Source organism: Mastigoproctus giganteus, chromosome 5 (assembly GCF_048544385.1).
Source record: "Mastigoproctus giganteus isolate SK-2022 chromosome 5, ASM4854438v1, whole genome shotgun sequence".
Taxonomy (NCBI): Eukaryota; Metazoa; Arthropoda; class Arachnida; order Uropygi; family Thelyphonidae; genus Mastigoproctus; species Mastigoproctus giganteus.
In genome coordinates, this window is record NC_143579.1 from 102512525 (window position 1) to 102529898 (window position 17374).

Genomic DNA, 17374 nt, shown 5'->3' on the forward strand with positions numbered 1-17374 from the left:
TTGACAAAAATCAAATTTTAAATAACCTTGTGCAAAGAGTTCCGACACAAAAAACAGAAAAAGAAAAACAAAAAAAAGGAATTGTTCTGTGTTTAACAAAATATATAATAATCATTTTTGACATTTCTTTTTCAATTAGGTGGTGTCTGGAGTCGTGAACTATGTGTGTAATCTAAATATGGTATTGTATGTCTCAGGATTTCCGGTACCCTGTTTCCTGTGTTTTGCGTTTGTATTAGCGTTTCGCGTGAAGACTAAATGTGGTGAATTTAGTACTGCTGCGTGAGTCTGTATTTCAATAACAGTAATGCAAAATTAATTATAAAATATCAACATATGTTAATATTTTATCTTTCCGGTGACCCTTGGAGACAAATTCCCAAAAAACTTGGCGGATTTCAGTAAATTGTTGGAAGTAAGTATTTATCTGTGACATTAGATTTCATTACTCTGGATTTTTTTTTTTTTTTTAATTTTGTAATTTTTGAAAGTGTGATAAAATCATATTACTTAGTGAAATGTTTCTAGTATAATTTTTATATTTTTGCACTTGACTTTTAAGTGAATATCATCCTCATCCGCCCCTTCCAGCAATTCATGCTGGAATTATCCAATGTAGGAAGAATGTACAGCAAAACCATTTGTTTTCTCGAACTTGAAACAATGTATTCAGTTATTAATTTTAGATTGGTGTTTTTACCGTTTCTTTGTACCAGGTATTTACAAGGAGAGAAAAAAAAAAAAAAACTTCCTGGACATAATTAAACGTCAGAGTTTTCAAAATAATGACCGTTGTTATTTACTCATTTTACCCATCAGTTACATAATTACAAATTCCTTGATTGAATTTGTATTAGCTGCTATAACTTCACTGTCACCGGAAAATTGATTTCTCTTCCTTCGTTTTGAAAAAAAAAATAATAAAAATTACATTGAACAAAAATTTTTGGGTCATATATTGATACGGGCATGAAAATGCCCGTATCAATATATGGGCTTTTTATGTTTATGTAAATGCCCGTATCAAATATGGGCTTATCAATATATGGGCTTTTTTCTTTATAGATTTTGAGGTGTTAAACACGGAAATAGTGCTTAAAATGGCAGATGGTTCTTTTTTTTTATATATTTTTTATACGGCAGAAAGATGTAACTATGAACATACCTGTATCATACACTGGACCTTTTTGTCTTTCACTTGTATTCAGCTTTGGGATCATCCCTTTTCATCATTGAACAATAATTGGCTAACATGGTGGCACTCCATTTGCTTTTATTATTATTATTATTAGCCATATGGTGCAAGGAAGCCTGAGGCTTATGTTACACCAGCCAAAAAAAATTTCTGAATTACCCTCAGAGAGAGAGAGAGAGAGAGAGAGAGAGTCAAACGTAGAAGGGAATCACCAAGATGGAGAAGAATGATGATATCCAGCCATATTTGCATTGCGTATTATGTCTCTTCAAGCATGTGTGTTAATAATTTGCAGATTGTGCAGGCTGATAAACCTAGAATGACTCGTGGGGGAATCCTACTCTGCCTGTCTGAAATCAGGCAGGAAGAGAGTAGGGTTCCCCCATTCCCTTATAAAACTCAACCAACTGTTGATGGGAATCAAATATAGAATTAACAAAACAAGTGACAAAACTGCTATACCATCACAGAGGGCGATGCATCCCCTAAATGAATTTCAAAAATAATTCAGCGTGCACCCAATTTAGCACACTTGCAGCTTTTAGTTCTGTACAAACAAATGCACTTAATTTAAAAAAAAAAAAAAAAAGAAAAAATCATTAATGGCACCACACACACAAGCGAACCTAGCATCCAATCTACCATACCAGAGTGAATTCAGCACACCACTCCTAAGTTTCTGACACCATAGGAGACTCTGAAAAGTACAGATATATATATCGCTGCAACTTGGAACAAGACATATCACATATATAAAAGATTAACCTGCAAATACCTTTTGCGCTTGCATTATTAATGAATATTTCTTATTTTTCTGATCAGGAATCCTTTGAATTCTAAAAAAAAATTCGCATTCGCAATGGTAGTAGTTAATAAAAAGTACTGAAAATATCTAGTTTTATACTTCACACCACAAGTACACTAAATTTTTGTGTGCAATGCGAAATTTATGATTATAAAAAAAATGAAGAACATGTAAACGAGTGACAATAAAATCACATATAAGATGCTTCATATAAATATTCCACATTTTACTCTTATTAACAGTGGTTTAACAATAACTTCAAGTTTACATATTTCAGAAAGCTTTCTGGGCTTCTAAACTGTAAACAAACCTGATAGGGTCAAAACAAATATCCCAGAAAATTGAAAATAACGTGAACCCAAAACGTCATATTGATATATGCTAAACCTACTGAAATATGTTATTCATATATCTTCCCGTTCAGGATGGGAGGAAATTAGTAAAGATGCCTAATATTCCATTAGCATACGGCAACAAAACAAAAATAGATAAATAATAAACTGACCGCACACTTTGGGCATCGCCATAATCTTTGTTCCATCACTGCGAAGTCCTGATGGAAGGTGCTCACCATGTTTGTCGCTGACGGCACTACAGTTTGGAGGGGAAGAAATCCAGGTATGAGTCCAAGAAATGCATCTTGAATGACATGTTGCACCTCAGTTTTTCGTGAAAAGTAACGAGATCTTCCACAAGCTGCGTGTAGTTGCCAGCTTTAACATTTCCTAGAAAACCAGTTGAAACATTTCAAAAGGCTTTTTACACTGATTTCTCGATATCACCAAGGGCATATTTGAATTGTTCATCTTTGAAAAGTTGGCTTATTTGTGGAACAATGAAATGCTGCCTTAATCTTCTCTGTGCTAAGTCTTGGGAATTTCTCTTGCCGGTATGTGAATGCAGGACCGTTCACTTTTTTTCTTTCTTTTTTTTTTTTTTTATGTGAACCCCAAACACGAGAGGTATTAGAACCTATAGTACTTAGTACTGTGCTTGGGTTGGAGGTTGAGAAGACGAAAGAAGATATTTGTTGACATTGGACTTGAACTTCTGTAGATTGTAATTTTCAGGAAATACATATGAAGGAAGGTTGTTCCAGAAAACGGCAGTTGAATGAATAAATAAGGAAGATGAAAAGTTGGTTCTGTGGGTTTGAAGGGGGACAGTAAATGGATGCTGGCTGGTGGCGGAACTTGTTCGGACTGTTTTGAAAGAGAGAGCGGGAATTATAGAAGCCAATTCAGAAGACAGTGCCCATGGAAGTATGTGTAGAAGAGGCATGCAGCAGAAACAGTATGAAACAGCGAGTGGAGAGACTCTGTTAGACATGAATCATTAATTAACCTAACTGCCCTCTTCTGAATGGAATCAAGAAGTCTGAGAGAGGTTTTGGGGGCACCACCGCAGATGTGGGAACAATAGCATTAGCATTAGTAGAGGCATTTGATGCAAGAAAGCAAGCTTATGCAGCATCAGCCAAAAAAAAAAAAAAAAAACCCACTTCCACTTCACCCCTCTGTTCGTTCAAAATACCTGTCCAGCTGAGCCTTAAACTTATTTAGGCTATCAACCTCCACTACAAGGGATGGAAGTCTGTTCCACCAACCAACCACCCGCTGGCTAAAGGCACATTTCCGCACGTCTATCCTACATCTGTCTTTCCTCAATTTGAATTTATGCCCTCTCAGGTGATTATTCTGAGCTAGAGGAAGAATCCCATCAGCATTGAGCATGCTCAAACCATTCAAGGCTTTATACACCTCTATCAGATCACCTCGCTGGTGCCTAGTCTCCAGACACTGTAATTTGCAAAACTTAAGCCTTTCTTCGTAAGAGAACCCCTTTGTTCCATTCACCAATCTTGTTGCCCTTCTCTGTACTCGTTCCAGCAGCTCTACATCCTTCTTGAAATGAGGCCTCCAGACCTGTATACAGTACTCTAGGTGTGGCCTGACCATTGACTTGTACAAGGGAATAATCACCTCCTTATCCCTGCTGGAAAAATTCCTGTATATCATTGACAATACTCCATGAGCTACTCTTGCAAAGTAGCCCCATGAGCCTTGCACAATCTCTCCAGAGTAGAATTGATTGACAAAGCTCTCATCATATACTCCTCCCTATCGTGTCTAGGCAGAATTGCAGACACTTTCAAATTTAACATTCCATGGCGGGGCGGATTTGCGATTTTTACAGAGTGAGCAGCTGTTTGGAAGAAAGGTAACACCGACAGTGAAAGAGAAAACCAAGTTTTTTAGATGCAGAGGAAGCAATATTTGTAATGTGCTTGTGCCAAGAGAGAGAGATTACAAGTCAGGGTAATCCCCAAAAGAGATATATCATTTTGCCTAGAAATCGGAGTGTCACTAAAGATAAGCATAGGAGCAGAAGAATCCTTTTTGCGAGATATAAGAAAAGACTGAGTTTTAGAGGGGTTGAAATCAACTAAGTTGTCTTTGCCCCACTAGAGAATTACCTGAAGATCAGCATTTAAGGAATTGGTAGCAGATTTTCGAGAGGTTGAAGCTGATTGAGCAGGACAAGGTTTCTCAAAATGGAAAATTGAATGCAATGTGCTATCATCGGCAAAACTGTGTGGATAGGATTTCCAGTCAATGGAAGAAGGTCATTAATATACAAGAGGAAAAGAGTGGGGGAAAGAACTGAACCTTGGAGGACACCGGCATTAGTGGAGAAGTTAGAAGACAGAGAACCATCTACCATCACCCTCAGTGAGCGATCAGAGAGAAAACTGGATAAGAAATTACTAAAAACAGTTGGCAAACCATAAGATGGAAGCTTGTTTAGAAGACCTTGATGCCAAACGCAATCAAAAGCCTTTGAGATGACAAGAGAGCAACTACTTGTGTTTCATTAGAATTAGTAGAGGCATATGATGCAAGAAAGCAAGCTTATGCAGCATCAGCCAAAAAAAAAAAAAAACCCTTCCACTTCACCCCTCCGTTCCTTCGAAATACCTGTCCAGCTCAGCTTTAAATTTATTTAGGCTATCAACTTCCACAACAAGGGATGGAAGTCTGTTCCACCAACCAACTACCCGCTGGCTAAAGGCAAATTTCTGCACATCTATCCTACATCTTTCTTTCCGCAATTTGAATTTATGCCCTCTCAGGTGATTATTCTGAGCAGGAGGAAGAATCCCATCAGCATTGAGCATGCTCAAACAATTCAAGGCTTTATACACCTCTATCAGATCACCTCGCAGGTGCCTAGTCTCCAGACACTGTAATTTGCAAAACATAAGCCTTTCTTCATAAGAGCAACCCTTCGTTCCGTTCACCTACCTTGTTTCCATTCTCTGTACTCGTTCCAGCAGCTCTACATCCTTCTTGAAAGTAGGCCTCCAGATCTGTATACAGTACTCAAGGTGCGGCCTGACAATTTCCTTATACAAGGGAATAATCACCTCCCTATCCCTGCTAGAAAAATTCCTGTATATCATTGATAAGACACCGTGAGCTACTCTTGCAGCCCGTCTGCACTACTCAGAAAACTTTATATCTGCCTGCACAATTACCCCCAGGTCCTTTTCATTCTCTACCACTATCAGTGTAGTACCACAGAGTTGATACGTTGCTCTGGGGTTGCTGTTTCCCATATGTAGTACTTTACATTTGTCAATGTTAAACTTCATTTGCCACCTCTCAGCCCATCTGCTCAACCTTTCCAGATCCTGTTGCAGCAGCATAGCCTCAGTAGCGTTCTTAACAACCCTGCCAACCTTTCTATCGTCTGCATACTTGGAAATTAAGCTTGATATACCATCATCAGTATTATTTATAAATGCAGAAAACAACAATGGACCCAACACTGAACCCTGAGGGACTCCACTAATAACATTAGTCCACGTTGAGCAGTGTCCATTAATTACCACTCTCTGTCTTCTGCCACTCAACCATCCCTTTATCCGTAGCAACAATTTGCCACCAATGCCACACTGTTCCAATTTGTGCAGCAGTCTTCCATGTGCAACAGTATCAAAAGCCTTTCTAATATCCAAATATATAATATCAAAGTTATTCCGCATCCAATTCTTTTGTGACTACATCATAGTATCCAATCAGATTGGTCAGGCAAGACCTTCCCTAAACAAAACTATGCTGTGTCTGAGCTATAACTGAATTCTTGTCAAGATGATCCTGCAGTGCTTCTTTAACCAGTGCTTCCATTAATTTTCCTGGAACAGAAGTTAAACTCACAGGTCTATAATTATTTGTGCCAGCCTTTGATCCTCCTTTGTGAATTGGGGTTACATTTGCACATCTCCAGTCTGTGGGTACCTCCCCTGACTCCAAGGAAGCTCTCATAATTATGGCTAATGGATTGCTTACTTCTTTTGCTGCCTCCTTTAATATAACTGGATAGATCCCATCCTCCCCATGTGCCTTTCTTGTATTTATCTTCAACAATTTCTCCTCCACTTTACTCAATTATTACAAGATCATCTAGCTCACTGCCAGTGTTTACTTCATCTATGGCATTCCCCTTCCTGAATAACTCCTCATGTGTGAATGTAGTTGCAAAATATTGATTTAGTTTGTTAGCTACCTGAGCAGGATCATGAACAGTTGAACCATCGATATCAAGTGGACCAACCTGATTCATCCCCTTCCTTCTAGAGTTTACATAAGTAAAGAACTCCTTGCTGTTTTTCTTTGCATCCCTTGCCAAAGATTTCTCGTAATCTGCCTTCGCCTGCCTAACCTCCTTTGTAACTTGGTTACAGATCAACTTATATCTGTCATAGGCTTCTGTGTCACATGTTAATTTATATGTATCCCATGCATATTTTTCTTCTGTGCCATATGTCTCATTAGTTCATCTGACATCCATTTAGGCCTCAACCTTGAACAATATTTCTTAGTTGGTATGTAAAGCCTAGTAGCTTCCAAGATAAGTTCTTTGAATGCTTCCCATTTTGAGTTTGCTGTTGGTAACATCATCTGTTAGTCCCACTGTATAGAACTTAAATACTGTCTCAGACCATCGTAGTCGCCTTTACGAAAGCAATAACCCTTCCTTTTACCCCTGATGGTAGTTGCCTCCTTGAGTAAATCCCACTTCAGCACACTGTGATCACTGCCACCTAGTGGTTCCTGTATCTGCAAATTCTTAGTGCAAGAAGAATCACTACTGATAATCAAATCAAGAGTATTGCTCCCTCTAGTTGCCTCCCGAACATGCTGATTTAGAAAACAATCATCCAATAAATCCACAAAAGCCTTGCTAGTGTGTGAGTGAGCAACCCACAAATTGCAGTCAATATCTGGGAAATTAAAATCCTCCATTATAAGACTCTCTGATTTACTGGCCCACTCTATTTCACTGTACAGTTTCTTATTATACTCATCAGAGTCATTAGGCCTATAGCACACTCCTCTCTCAATTGTGATCTCCCAATGCTTATGTCACACCAAACTGACTCGACACTGCACTGTCCAGCGATGTCGACTGGCTTCACTTCCTTGGATTTTATGTGTTTCTTAACTAATAGCATAACCCCTCCTCCCTTTCTGTAGACGTTGTACTCCCCAAATTTCAGTTCTGCATTACTTATATCTGTGTGACACCACGTCTCTGATATCCCAACAATATCCGCCTTTGATGCTTTGAGTAATACCTCAAATTCATCACATTTATTTACCAAACTCCTAGCATTGGTGTACACGCAAGTATACATGCACCTGTTCTTTTTCTTAGCTATCCTAACACAACCTGTTAGGGTAGCTAAGAAAAAGTGTGTTTACTTATACCCCAGTGACTCCCAGTAGTCTCTGAAATATCCTGCATCTTATTTTCCAAGCTGCTGCTCATTCCAATAGAATCAGTGGAAGAATCACTTTCACCTCTGCCAGTGGCTACTGTTAATCTATTAGTCCTTGTATCCCCCCAATCTAGAAGTTTTCCGACCCACCTAACACTGTCTCGATAGCATCAGCAAACATTCTTGCACCCTTTCTATTTAAGTGTATCCCATCCCTGTAGATGCAGTCTCTCCTCTTAACAAGTACAGACCAGGCTGAAAAAAATTCTACCCCTTGAGCCTTGCACAATCTTTCCAGGGCCAAATTGATCGACAGGGCTCTCAACATATACTCCCTCCTATCGTGTCTAGGCAGAATTGCAGACACTTTCAAATTCAACCCTAATACACGGCTTTTTTTCAACAGTGACCTGTACTTTTTAAGTAATTCCGCTGGTCTCCTTCTCTTAATATCATTAGTGCCAAAGTGTACAACTATATCACCTTTTGTGCCCTTAAAAGATGATATCCGCTCTACAACGTCATCAACCTTTGCCCCTGGCAGACATAAGTTTCACGGAACGTTTCCATTGAATTAGTCCATAAATATGTATCATAAGCCAGAATATCACCAGTGGATCGACACTGACGGAATCCATACTGGCGATCGTTGATCAGACTGAAGGTTTCTAGGTATTTTAAGAGTTGGCGGTTAATGGATTTCTCCATTACTTTAGAAAGAGTAGAAGTAATTGCAATGGGACGATAATTGGATGGGAGGGATTTGTCACCCTTTTTAGGAACTGGCTGGATATGAACAAATTTCCAAGCAGAAGGAAAAACACCTTTGGAATAAGAAAGTGAAAAAAGGCAGTAAAGAATAGGGGTAAGTTCAGGAGCACAGGTTTTGAGAACAAGTGGAGAAATACCATCAGGACCTGGAGCTTTCTTAGCATCGAGATTCATCAAAATCCTTTTGATATACTTTTGACGGAAGACCACAGCAGGCATTGAATGGAGCGTGTTGGGAATTGTGGGAGGTGTTTTACCAAGATCATTAATACATGAGCTGGAAGAAAAATGGGATGCTAGCACGTCAGCTTTATCCTTGGCTGAAGTGACAACAGAACCATCTGTTTTGGACAGAGGTGGGAGCAGAGATGGGCAAAAGTTGCGGCCAGTAGCTTTGGCAAGAGACCAGAATGCTCAGCTACCATTAGGACAAGAAGCAAGTTTTCTGCTCTTAGCCTGTTCAGAATCTAGTTTGGACTGATTAATAACTGCTTTACAATTGTTGTGAGCTTTGGTGTAGGCAGAAAATGAAACTGAAGAATTAGAAACAAGCAAATTACAATATGCAACATTCTTCTCTTGAACAGCCTTAGCACATTTATTGGAAAACCAAGGTTTAGATAAAGGACAAGATTTCAGAGTGGAGTGTGGGATAAAGGATTCCATTCCTGCAAGAATAATTTCACTGAAACGATCAGAGCAAACATTGACATCAGAAGTTTTGAAACACTAATCCGACCATGGAAAAGAAATCTCACAGGTCATCTCATTTTGCATTCTTGTAATGGCAAACAACATGGGTTGGGAATAGCCATGAGATAAAGGTTCCATTGGAGAAGAGAAAATCGCCAAGTTGTGATCTGAAGTGCCTAAAGGACCTCTCACTTCGACCGTGTACTTAGAAGGGTTGTTTGTGAGAAAAAGGTCAAGCGTATTGGCTGTATGATTAGGATTATCCAGTATTCTTGTAGGTAAATGAACAATCTGTGCTAGGTCATTAGTAATTGTAAAAGTCTCAGCATCTCGACCTGCTGGGTCAGTGTGACTAGAAAACGGAAGCCAGCTGGTGTTGTGAACATTAAAATCACCAAGGAAAATTACCTCACTGTTAGGAAAGTTGGACTGGAGAAAGTCAAGTTGCAAAAAGAGGATGTCAAAGAGCTCCAAGTGATTAGTGGAGTTGGGAGAACGGTAGAGACAACAGATGGATTTGACACAGTGAGGTAGAGCGATTTTAAGCCAGAGAAGATCAAAGAGAGGAGATTCCAAATTCCCAAGTCTCTGACAGGGAATATCAGAACGGACATATGCACAAGTACCACCTTTGAGGCAAAAGGAATCATACAGCGTATAATTTGGGCATCTGAGATGAGCAGTAGTTGAATCAACTGATATAACTGAGATTCTGTCAGAAAAAGTACATGGTGTTTGGCAGACTGCAAGTGGAAATGGACATCGTTGACATTAGAATTGAGACCACGTATATTTGTGAAATGAATTAGGAAGTGCTTGGGAGGTTTAGATCTTTTTCGCAGATAAGGTTGCTCTATTAGTTTGACAATTCATGGTGTATTCAGTAGTAAGAAAAAGTGGGTGGGACATGCTGTATGAAGTAATGAAATTTTTGGATAGGGCGTACACGTGGTAAGAATATACCCAGATCCTTGATATAGCGTGGCCTCGACAATGCCCCCCGCATACACACTACTCGGACTCCCTCCATTCACTATCTGGCAGAGTAGAGGTAGCAAGATTATACACTAACTGATCCGGAAGCCTCCTAGAGAGTTACCAATAGGTTCGGTCCGGTGTACTAACTAGCGGCCGGCCTGCGAACACCATTTTAGAGCTGTACCATTGAAATGTAAGGAATATTGGATCTCGCCACGACGTTCGTCATAACCTCAAAAGTCATCAATTATACTGCATGATGGAAGAGATAGGGAAGGGTTGACCAGAACTTAGCTCTAGAGACTAAACATGGGTTCCACCACTTCAAGCCTCCAATAAGCAAAGTGGTGGTATTTCACCGGTTGATGAGAGTCATCTACCACCTAGTACTGCCTGGTAACATAGAGGGGCAGCGTTCCTCCATGTGGTGTGGCCGCCACACCTCTACCCCTGCTTACATTGGTTCACACCTGGGTTGTCACCCACTATGTGCTTGTGCATGGAGGTTATACCCAGGATTACTAACAGTCCCACCATCGTGAAGGTGCAAGCAGAGGATTTGGCTGTCACAGACCGTCCGGACTTCGCCGAAATTGGGTCCACTTGACTTGAGTGTCACCCGAATATCTGTTTTAGACTCCCAGGTAGCAAGTACAGTTAGTTTGGCATATCTGAGAGAATGTCTGTGACAACCTCAAGGACCAACTTCCAAAGTCTTCACAAAATTTTTCATGAGCCCCAGTTTGATGTGGAGTGGTGGAATCAAAACTTTATTTGGATCTACCAGAGGTTCAAATGCTACATTCTTCATTCCAGATGTTAATGATTTTTGTTGAGGCCAACTCCTCTTCTCATAGTGATATCCTTGGCATGACTATCCCACTCGCAGAGAAAGCAACTATACTTAGTGTCACCCTTTTTTAGTTCTAATAAACTGGCGATTACCTTTTAATCAACACATCTGCTATTCATACTTCTGATAGCGTACACCTAAGAGGATGTTCTACATGTTTGTGTATGTTTATTTTTTGTGGATGGCATGCGCAAGAAGTATTGAAGGCAGTATATTTCCATTGTTGTAATAACACAGCCTTAAGGCTAACCTTAGAAGCATCTATAAATAGTCGCCATTCTTTGGGAACGTGCCTTATGTTCATTGCTGCCATTAGGCCATCAACATCCTTACAAACAGTGAGTTCACCTTTGATAGAATTTATCGTAGTCTTTATTTCGAGTATGAAATGTCACTTTCACAGAATGATCTAGAAGATTCTACTGTTGTAGCCTCGAGGCCAAAAGCTCTGCCTTATTCTTCGGCAGTTGGAGGTCCCTGATGAGATCATTAAGCTCACTTTCTGCGATCTTATGTGGTTCTGACAAAGTGATGGATCCCTTGACATACAGCTGCTGTACTTCTTTGTGTATATCAAGTTGACATTCATCAGTGTCTTCATCTTCATCAGTACAGAAAAACAGTCTGGTGGGTCAGGAATAAGTAGTACTTCACCGTGAGGCATGGGATGAATTACAGATGGTATATTTCAATACGTCACTGTCCACTTTTTCTTCATTGTCATCCCTTTTCTAATAGTAGTAGTAGTAATAGTGGCATGTGATGTAAGAAAGCAAGCGTATGAGCTTATGCAGCATCAGCCAAAAAAAAATTCGCACAACCATTCCCTCTAAATGTTTGTCCAGTTCCTCCTTAAATTTATTTAACCTATCAGCTTCCACAACGACAGATGGATCCAGCAATTAACCACCCACTGGTTAAAGGCAAATTTCCGCATATAGGAGGCACCATACAGAAGCACAGTCTCTGACATGATTTGTTGGCTCCCTCCATATCATTTGATTTGTTGTCTCCCTCCTGAGTATGGCACTGCAAAAGGCATAAAACTTTCCTTTCGATTCACCCGTGTGTTGAGTTTTGTTCAACAGGTAGTGCAGCATATGTGTAGAGCCCAGTTCGTCTTGGTCACGTACTTTACACCCAAAGTACAAGTAGGTTTTTTTTATGATTCGAGTTAAGGGACTCTTTCTTGAAGCTAATATGACTTCTCCACATACATAATAGAAGCCCTTCGGGCTATTCACACAATTACAGGACTTTAATCTTACACGACACAAATACTGCACAAAAGGAATCTCACAGAGAACTGAGAACAAATCGTCCTAGTACTATATTTGAGGATTACTGCAACAGAATTGAAGATGCATATGAGAGGACAAGGCAACAGTTGCCAATCATGTGATAAGAGTGTGGTGTACTGAAACTGGTGTTGCCATTGTGTTTTGCCAACAGCTGTAGTTGATAATATAGAGTAACTTACTAATAAGACCCCAACTGTATTTCGAAAACGAGAGCCAATCGACAAATTTTAATGTGGTTTTCGTATTCAGCATAAAATTTGTCAAGATTGGATATTTTCGTTTTGTAACATTTTGTGTTGAACAGTGTTATATGGTGCTAATTCAGATGAATGAGAAAGTACAAGAACAATCTTATTATCTGTAAACATATTAGGAAATTGTTGTATGATTAGCAGGAGTAGTAGTGTTATTTACCATACAGTGCAAGGAAGCCACAGGCTTTTGCTGCATTGGGGGAAAGAAAAAAAAAAGTAGATAAGAAAATACAAATTATATGCTTCCCTCCTCACATAGGTAACTATCCAGTTGACCTTTGAATTTATTCACACTGTCAGCCTCAACTACCTGCCAGGACAACTTGTTCCAATTAATGACTCACTGGCTAAAAGAACTTCCTAGAATCTGATCTATACCTCAACCCCTGTAATTTGAATTTGTGACCTCTACTTCTTGAATTGACGTTGTAGAGCGAATATCATCTTTTAAGGGCACAAAAGGTGATATAGTTGTACACGTTGGCACTAATAATATTAAGAGTAGGAGACCGGCAGAATTACTTAACAAGTACAGGTCACTGTTGAACAAAAGCCGAGAATTAGGGTTGAATTTGAAAGTGTCTGCAATTCTGCCCAGACACGATAGGAGGGAGTATATGATGAGAGCCTTGTCGATCAATTCGGCCCTGGAAAGATTGTGCAAGGCTCAAGGGTTAGAATTTTTTTCAGCCTGGACTGTACTTGTTAACAGGAGAGATTGCTTCTACAGGGATGGGATACACTTAAATAGAAAGGGTGCAAGAATATTTGCTGATGCTATCGAGGCAGTGTTAGGTGGGTCGGAAAACTGCTAGCTTGGGGGGAGACAAAGACCAATAGATTGACAGTAGCCACTGGCAGAGGTGAAAGAGATTCTTGCACTGCTTCTATTAGAATGAGCAGAAGCCTGAAAAACAAGATGCATGGTATTTCAGAGACTGCTGGGAGCCATTGTGGTACAAGTAAACACATGGGTTGTGTTAGGGTAGCTAAGAATAGAAACAGGTGCAGGTATACTTGCGTGTACACCAATGCTAGGAGTTTAGTAAATAAATTTGATGAATTTGAAGTATTGCTCAAAACATCAAAGGCAGATATTGTTGGGATATCAGAGATGTGGTGTCACACAGATATAAGGGATGCAGAACTGCAATTTGGGGAGTACAACGTCTACAGAAAGGATAGACAGGATAGGAAGGGGGGAGGGGTTATGCTATTAGTTAAGAAACACATAAAAACCAAGGAAGTGAAGCCAGTCGACATCGCTGGACAGTGCAGTGTTGAGTCAGTTTGGTGTGACATAAGCATTGGGAGATCAAAATTGAGAGTAGGAGTGTGCTATAGGCCTAATGACTCTGATGAGTATAATAAGGAACTGTACAGGGAAATAGAGTGGGCCAGTAAATCAGAGAGTCTTATAATGGGAGATTTTAATTTCCCAGATATTGACTGGAATTTGGGGGCTGGTTACTCAAACACTAGCAGGGCTTTTGTGGATTTATTGGATGATTGTTTTCTACACCAGCATGTTCGGGAGGCAACTAGAGGGAGTAATACTCGTGATTTGATTATCAGCAGTGATTCTTCATGCATTAAGAATCTGCAGATAAATGAACCACTAGGTGGCAGTGATCACAGTGTGCTGAAGTAGGATTTACTGAAAGAGGTAACTAACATTAGGGGTAAAGGGAAGGGTTATTGCTTCCGTAAAGGCGACTACGATGGACTGAGACAGTATTTAAATTCTATACAGTGGGACCAACTGATGATGTTACCAACAGCAAATTCAAAATGGGAAGCATTCAAAGAACTTATCTTGGAAGCTACTAGGCTTTACATACCAACTAAGAAATATTGTTCAAGATTTAGGCCAAAATGGATGTCAGATGAACTAATGAGGCATATGGCAGAGAAGAAAAATGCATGGGATACTTACAAATTAACACATGACACAGAAGCCTATGATAGATACAAGTTGATATGCAACCAAGTTACAAAGGGGGTTAGGCAGGCGAAGGCAGATTACGAGAAATCCTTGGAAGGGATGCAAAGAAAAACAGCAAAGAGTTCTTTACTTATGTAAACTCTAGAAGGAAGGGGATGAATCAGATTGGTCCACTTGATATTGATGGGTCAACTGTTGATGATCCTGCTCAGGTAGCTAACAAACTAAATGAATATTTTGCATCGACATTCACACATGAGGAGTTATTCAGCAAGGGGAATGCCAGAGGTGTATTCAACTCTAGCAGTAAGCTACAGAATCTTGAAATAACTGGGAGTAAAGTGGAGGAGAAACTGTTGAAGATAAACACAAGAAAGGCACCCGGGGTGGATGGGATCTATCCAGTTATATTAAAGGAGGCAGCAAAGGAAGTAAGCAAACCCTTAGCCATAATTATGAGAGCTTCCTTGGACTCAGGGGAGGTACCCATAGACTGGAAATGTGCAAATGTGACCCGAATTCACAAAGGAGGATCAAAGGCTGACACAAGTAATTATAGACCTGTGAGCTTAACTTCTGTTCCAGGAAAATTAATGGAGGCACTGGTTAAAGAAGCACTGCAGGATCATTTAGACAAGACTTCAGTTATAGCTCAGACACAGCATGGTTTTGTTAAGGGGAAGTCTTGCCTGACCAACTTGATTGGATACTATGATGCAGTCACAAAAGAACTGGATGCAGGGAATAACTTTGATATTATATACTTGGATCTTAGAAAGGCTTTTGATACTGTTGCACATGGAAGACTGCTACACAAATTGGAGCAATGTGACATTGGAGGCAAATTGCTGCTATGGATAAAGGGGTGGTTGAGGGGGAGAAGACAGAGAGTGGTAATCAATGGACACTGCTCATCGTGGACTAATGTTATTAGTGGAGTCCCTCAGGGCTCAGTATTGGGTCCATTATTGTTTTCTGTATTTATAAATGATATTGATGATGGTATATCAAGCTTAATGTCCAAGTTTGCAGATGATACAAAGGTTGGCAGGGTTGTCAAGGACACTACTGACACTATGCTGCTGCAACAGGATCTGGAAAGGTTGAGCAGATGGGCTGAGAGGTGGCAAATGAAGTTTAACATTGACAATTGTAAAGTACTACACATGGGAAACAGCAACCCCAGAGCAACGTATCAACTCTGTGGTACTACACTGACAGTGGTAGAGAATGAAAGGGACTTGGGGGTGATTGTGCAGGCAAATATGAAGTTCTCTGAGCAGTGCAGACGGGCTGCAAGAGTAGCTCATGGAGTATTGTCAATGATATACAGGAATTTTTCCAGCAGGGATAAGGAGGTGATTATTCCCTTGTATAAGGCAATGGTCAGGCCACACCTAGAGTACTGTATACAGGTCTGGAGGCTTCATTTCAAGAAGGACGTAGAGCTGCTGGAACGAGTACAGAGAAGGGCAACAAGATTAGTGAATGGAACAAAGGGGTGCTCTTACGAAGAAAGGCTTAAGTTTTGCAAATTACAGTGTCTGGAGACTAGGCACCAGCGAGGTGATCTGATAGAGGTGTATAAAGCCTTGAATGGTTTAAGCATGCTCAATGCTGATGGGATTCTTCCTCTAGCTCAGAAAAATCACCTGAGAGGGCATAAATTCAAATTGAGGAAAGACAGATGTAGGATAGACGTGCGGAAATTTGCCTTTAGCCAGCGGGTGGTTGGTTGGTGGAACAGACTGCCATCTCTTGTGGTGGAGGTTGATAGCCTAAATAAGTTTAAGGCTCAGCTGGACAGGTATTTTGAACGAACAGAGGGGTGAAGTGGAAGTGGGTTTTTTTTTTTTTTTTGGCTGATGCTGCATAAGCTTGCTTTCTTGCATCAAATGCCTCTGCTAATGCTAAATGCTAACTCTTTATAACAATAACTTCCTCTTTCTTTCATTTTACTAATCCTTCTCAGAGCTTTATAAACCTCAATCAGGTCACCTTTTAGGTGCCTGGTTGCCAAGCTCTGCAGCCCACCTAATCAGTCTTTCTTCGTATGGTCATTCTTCTGCAGATTTCACCATTTGAATTGCCTATCTTTGGACCCTTTCAAGGTGCCCGACATTTTTTTCAGGTGAGATGAGGTCTTATAGTTAGCATTAACATTAATAGAGGCATATGATGCATGAAAACAAGCTTATATAGCATCAGCCAAAAAAAAAAAAAACCTTCCCATTTCACCCATCCATTCACTCCAAATGCTTATCTACTTCTCCCTTGAACTTATTTAAGTTGTCGACCTCCACTACAACAAACGGACGTTTGTTCCAACAATCAACCACCTGCTGGTTAAAAGCAAATTTCCACACATCTATTCTACAATTGTCTTTCCTCATTTTGAATTTATGACCCCCTCAGGTGAGTAATCTGATCAAAAGGAAGAATTCCATCAGCATTGAGCTTGCTGAAACCACTCAAGGCCTTATACACCTCAGTCAGATCATCTTGCAGATGCCTAGTCTCCAGATGCTGCTATTTGCAACAATTAAGCCTTTCTTGGTAATAGCAACCCTTTGTTCCACTCACCAATCTTGTTGCTCTTCTCTGTATTCGTTCCAGCAGCTCTACAACCTTCCTAAAATGAGGCCTCCAGACCTGTATGCAGTACTCAAAGTGTGGTCTGACCATTGCCTTATACAAGTGGACAATCACCTCCTTATTCTTGCTAGCAAAATTCCTGTATATCATTGACAAGATACCATTAGCTACTCTTGTAGGCTGTCTGCACTGCTCAAAA

General features: G+C 40.1%; 1 protein-coding gene across 1 annotated transcript in view; it reads left to right on the plus strand.

Moving 5' to 3' along the window:
• The first annotated feature begins 243 nt into the window (after positions 1-243).
• The window catches only part of LOC150085595 (serine/threonine-protein kinase PAK 1-like), a 121604-nt gene continuing 104473 nt past the window's right edge, over positions 244-17374 (plus strand). Inside the window, exon 1 of the mRNA XM_090373379.1 lies at positions 244-415. The gene's annotated coding sequence lies outside the window, so the exon portion shown is untranslated. The remainder of the gene's footprint in view (positions 416-17374) is intronic.